Here is a 6,052-nt window from a genome sequence, read left to right on the forward strand (position 1 = left end):
GTTTTCTACAGTGGACAGGTAGATCTATGTACTTGCATCTATCTACATTTTAATCACCACCTTATAATACACTTTCAAGAAAACGAAATGAAATAACATAAAATATGTTTTGAACATAAGTATCCATTTTAAAGGGGTTTTTAACCACTAAACTGCTATATACTTACTGGAATCCTAACAAAAATAAACCTGATTTAAAATATAATTTGATTATATTAATTGGCTGTATGTTTCCGAATCTTAATCTTCCCTTAGGTTACATTTTAGCTGATTTTTCATGTTTAGAAGCATATTCTGTTTGCATGTCATACTAACCAAGGCTTGTACAACATGTCTTTAATCCAATTTTAATCTTCTCAGGTGAAAGATCCTTTAGCAGAGAACTGATACTGGTGAGCTCTGTAAATTTTGTCTCTGTTTTAGCCCCATTTTCTTCAATTCAAATGTATCATTCAGTGTCAGTCTTAAACTGAGAATCTGAAATCACAAAGCATGCTGTACTTGCTTTCTTATTCAAGTGCATTGCTGTCTTTCAGTGCATTTTTATTCTCAGTCTGTTAAGTAAGATTGAAGGAGCAAGAGTGGTGTAGGAGAGGCAAAAATGCATGTTATTTCAGATGTTTCAAAATGTTAAGGAGGTTTAATCACAGAAACCTCTGGAAGAAGAGTTACTGACTAAGAAAAAAGATGGTGAAACAATACATAAATTAAAAGTCTTGATTTCAAGTCTGTTACCGGAGAGTGTTTTTCTCAAGTTATAATATGGAGCTTAGAGTCATATTTTCCAAATGGCACTTCAAATGCTGGCAAAGGATCCCAAATGCCAATTTCAGTTCTGAATTGAGTATGATAAGGATAACAGAGTGTATGGAAGGGTATGCACCAGTTACAGCTAAGGATACTGCAACTTTCACAACATCTTTCCTTTGAGAAGTTGACAGTATTAACAGAATTTGAGCTACAAAACTGGAAAGATACAGGATCAAGAAAGAAATAATGGATTTATTGGCAGCTAGGTGCACATTTATCAAAGGATTCCTGAAAATATCTACATAAAATTGCATCTTCTTTGTGTGTTTCCACAGAGAAGTAATTAATAGAGCTGAGGTTACCACAGATAGTACTAGAAGAAAAAAACAGTCTGCAAGGTAAAGAAGCAGCAGGCAGAGATGTGAACTACCCCAGTCAGTATATACATGCTGTGCTATTTTCTCTACAGTTCCCTGCTGAGCTGCAGCAGTAAGCGCTGGGTGTAATCCATAGTAGAAGAGAAGTCACAGAAGAGATCACCAGATCATCACTGGAAGAATCCATGAGACCATCCCAGCTGTTCTGAGCTCGATTCGCAGCAGCAGCCATTAGATGACATTATTTTCACACAGCAGAGTACACAGAGCCAGGTACTGAACCATGAACTAGTATGGTTTACAAACATTTATACAGTGCCAAAAGCTTGTACATGAAAGCCAACTTAAACTCATGTACAAAGTAGAAACTATGAACGTGCGTCAGTATGGTCACCTGCAAGATGAATCTTGACGTGCTCAGAAAGATCAGGATCCTACCAGCAGAAGACATCTTTTTTGCTTTTGATCCACTTAATGATATTAACAGTTGTAATAAATCTATTTCCAATAAAACCAACAACAACTTCAATAGCTACAATACTTATTGAAATTATAAGAACTGGTGGCAACACCTTGCTGGTTTGGTCACCTCTGCCTGATTAGCCTGTGGAGCTGTGCAGGATGTTGAGCAGACCTGATGGTATCTGACTAACCCCAGCTCCAGACATCTGGAGGAAAGACATCTGGAAATGGCAGTGGAAAATAATTGTTGGTGTCCTTGCTGAACATGCAAATCAAAGAAGGATTTAATAATTTATTCTAACCTTTTACACGCATAAGATTTGCCTACACTTTTCCTAAGGGATGTGGAATAGCCAGTGTATTAACCTCCCCATTTTTTGGTTTGTTTGTTTGTTTGGGTTTTTTTTTTAAGACTTTGACAACAGGGTAAGAGGCAGCCGAGGTCATTTGGCCACTGGAAAAAGTCTGAAAGTTCTTTGACAGTAAAGTATTAATTGTTTTTCTGGAAAGTTGACATATACTTCTGGCATCCATTTCTCGACAGAGTAAAATGACTCACAATAAAAGGGAGATCAAGCTTCTAATCTGAATGTGGTAAAAACTTCAAGTTTTTGTTGAACTGTTCAGAAGAGAAATAGCTAACTTAGACTGGTATAAGTACATTTCTTCATTAACTTATTGAAATGAAAAAATGGATTTAAAATCTCTATAGCTTTTGCTTCTTGTCAATACTTCATTATTATTAAACATACATTGCAGTTTAGGTCCCTGTAATTTCAAAGACTAGGAGGGTTTTTTTCTTAAAAGGTAAGCATACTTTCTTCATCACAACAATTCAATTTAAAAAAAATAAATAAAAGAGAGAGACACATATACAAAATATTGTCTATCAATTTGAGATTTTAAAAAGCCCAGGGGAAAAAGCAAGCCAACAAATCTAAACTAAGAATACATTGGTATGTTTACTTTTTCTATCATGTTCTTCACCGAAAGTATTCAAAATAGTGGAAATGTCACATCTTACTAAAATATATATATATATATATATATAAAGAAGTGTAACTCAATGACTACCATATATTTTAAAGTTATATGCATAAAGCTGCCTGTATGCTGTATACGCGTTACATAATTACAATAGTCAGTTACCCCAAAAATGTAGCCAGTAATTTACTCAAGGAAACATGACAATAACACTTTATTTTTATGCACTTACAAAAAACAGCACTGCAATTATAAAGTAGAAGAAACTACAAGGGAGGATACAATCTAAAAAAATAAATGACTAAATTGGATTCCCAGCTGCTTTAACAGCTACAAAATTCTATTCTATCTTCATATTCACTATCAAAAATAAGATTTTTAAAGAAAATCTTATCTAATCTTTACCTACCCATTTCATTTTCCTCTAAGCAAGGCCAAAAATGGGAATAATGACTTGAGACACGAAGGAACATTCATTCCTTGAGGAGTTCCACCAGCTCCTCCAGAAAGAAGCCACCACACAAACTATGCACCCTGGTAATATTTAAGGTTTTATAGATTCAGGTAAAGGAAAGATCCTGTCCCTCAGTGCTCTGTCAGTGGCCTTTGACTAATGTGCTCTGCTCCCAAGAATGGCTTCTAAATAAATATTTTCTTTTCCTTTATCTCCTTAAGAGCTTCCTGATGGACTATACTAGTGCTATCACCTTCAGGGATTCTCTGAAGGATGAGTCCACTGATGGATGCTGGTGACACATACCTGCAAGCACCAAGATACAAAAGCCCAGTTTATGGATGACAGCAACCAGGACTTGATCATACCTGATGCTGGATCATCATAGTCTCCCTTCCTGGTATGCAGTTCCTTGAATTCTTCTGTTCACCTTGCCCTTTCTTAACTTCACAGAAAGGGTTGCCACATTACTGCTCTTTAGTAGACTTCCTTATGAGCTACATAGTTAATAGTCATGCTCAGACCAGGTTTAACTGGCAAAGCAGACACAAAAGACCCTAGAATATGTCACAGTGCCTTGAATTTATCCTCCAGGAGAGCGTTTGGGTGAATTTATAAAAGCAGTTGAGCCACAAAGTAAAGCAGAGACTAACAATTTTTAAAACCAATCTTAGGACAATGTTAGTGTGACACAAATAGTAAATACTGAAGAGAAGCATCTGAATTTATGTTTTCCCTTGAAGATAAATCTCACTGTACTCAGAGAAGTCAGGTTCAGCTTACAGGATAACAGCTTTCCTCTTTTGATTCATGGATTCCAATTAACAACGGTAATTAATACACTTTGCACAATCACTACAATGATTTTAATTGTTGAAGTAGTTAGAGACATTATTGTCTCTAGTGGAGGAAACAGTTTCCGATTCTTGTAAAACACTGCCTGTTCAGCTCATTCAGAGATCCATGAAGCATTAACTGGTATCTGGTTAATCTTTTGGCATTTTACTGTGATCAAGAAGCATATGAATATGATACTGGAAGATTTATTTCTGTTATTGTTCAGGAAGATGCATATCTTGGAAATGTCACTGATGAATCATCCCCAACTACAGTCACTGTTTCATAATTTTTAGTGAAAAGTAATTGTCTATGGCTGGATTGGGGATAGGAAAAATTTTAACACATTCCATAGGACTGGCTTTTTCTTCTCATAAAGTTGATGCTACTATTTTTTAAAGCAAGAGCTTTAATTTTGGTGTGAGATGACAGGTACTTAGACTGCCATCACCCTGTATTGTCATCCTCGAATCCTGGAATCCTAGAATGGTTTGTGTTGATAGGGACCTCAAAGATCATGTAGTCCCAACCCCCTGCCATGGTTGCTCAGAGCCCCGTCCAGCCTGGCCTTGAGCCCTGCCAGGGATGGGGCACCCACAGCTGCTCTGGGCAGCCTGGGCCAGCACCTCGCTGCCCTCACAGGGAAGGGTTTCTTCCTCATATCTAATCTAAATCTCCCCTCTTTCAGTTTAAAGCCATTCCCCATTGTCCTGTCACTGCCTGCCCTTGTAAAAAGCCCCTCTCCAGCGTCCTTGTCGCCCCCTTTAGGCACTGGCAGCTGCTATAAGGTCTCCCTGGAGCCTTCTCCTCTCCAGGCTGAACAACCCCAACTCTCTCAGCCTGTCTCCATAGGAGAGGTGCTCCAGCCCTCTGGTCACCTCTGTGGCCTCCACTGGACTCACTCCAGCAGGTCCATGTCCTTCTCATGTTGGGGGCTCCAGAGCTGAGCACAGCACTGCAGGTGGGGTCTCATGAGAGCAGAGTGGAGGGGGAAAATCACCTCCCTCAACCTGCTGGCCACACTGCTTTTGATGCAGCCCAGGATTTGGGTGGCTTTCTGGGCTACAAGCACACACTGCTGGACCATGTTGAGTTTCTCTTCCACCAACACTCCTAAGCCCTTCTCCTCAGGGCTGCTCTCAATCCATTCTCTGCCCAGCCAACTCACATGCATGACCTTGCAGTTGGCCTTGTTGAACTTCATGAGATTTGCATGAGCTCAACTCCCAATCCCATTAAAGTCCCTCTGGATGGCATCCCTTTCCTCCAGTGTGTCAACCACACCACACAGCTTGGTGTCATCAGCAGACTTGCTGAGCATGCACTCAATCTTATTTTGGTCGATGCTGCTGACAAAGATATTAAATAGTGCCAGTCCCAATATTGACCCCTGAAGAACGCCACCTGTCACTCGTTTCCATTTGGACATCAAGCCATTGACCACAACACTTTCAATGCAACGATCCACCCAATTCCTTATCCACCGAGTGGTCCATCCATCAGGTCCTTGTCTCTCCACTGTAGAGACAAGGATGTCATGTGGGACAGTGTCAAATGCTTTGCACAAGTACAAGTAGCTGACAGCAGTTGCTCTTCCCTTATCCACCAGTCCTGTAACACTCTTACAAAAGGTCATCAAACTTGTTAGGTACAATTTGACCTTAGTAAAACAATGCTGGGTATCACCAATCACCATATTTTCCACGTGCTTTAGCTTAGTTTCCAGAAGGATCTGCTGATCTTGCCAGGCACAGAGGTGAGACTGACTGGTCTGTATTTCCCTGGAACTTCATAATTTCCCTTTTTGAAAATCAGGGGTATGTTTCCCTTTTTCCAGTCAATGGGAACTTCACTGGACTGCCATGACCTCTCAAATATGATGGATAGTGGTTCAGCCACTTCATCTACCATTTCCCTCCTGACCCACAGATGCATCTCATCAGATCCCATGAAATGAATTCCCTTAGATGGTCTCAGACCTGATCTTCTCCTGCAGCAGGTGGTTCTTCGTTCTCCCAGTCTCTGCCTTTACCTTCTGTGACTTGGGCAGTGTGGCTGCAGCTCTTGCCAGTGGAGACTGAGGTGAGAAAGTCATGGAGTATCTCATCTTCCTCCATACCCTGAATAACCAGGTCTCCTGTTTCCTTCCAGAGAGGACCCACATTATCCCTAGTTTCCCTTTTATCAA

At 39.9% G+C, this 6,052-nt stretch overlaps 1 pseudogene; it reads right to left on the bottom strand.

The window, feature by feature from the left end:
• Positions 1-755: 755 nt before the first annotated feature.
• Positions 756-5,560, bottom strand: LOC102057113 (taste receptor type 2 member 40-like; annotated as a pseudogene).
• Positions 5,561-6,052: the final 492 nt, after the last annotated feature.

The sequence above is a fragment of the Falco cherrug genome, chromosome 2, assembly GCF_023634085.1.
Source record: "Falco cherrug isolate bFalChe1 chromosome 2, bFalChe1.pri, whole genome shotgun sequence".
In the NCBI taxonomy this organism is placed as follows: domain Eukaryota; kingdom Metazoa; phylum Chordata; class Aves; order Falconiformes; family Falconidae; genus Falco; species Falco cherrug.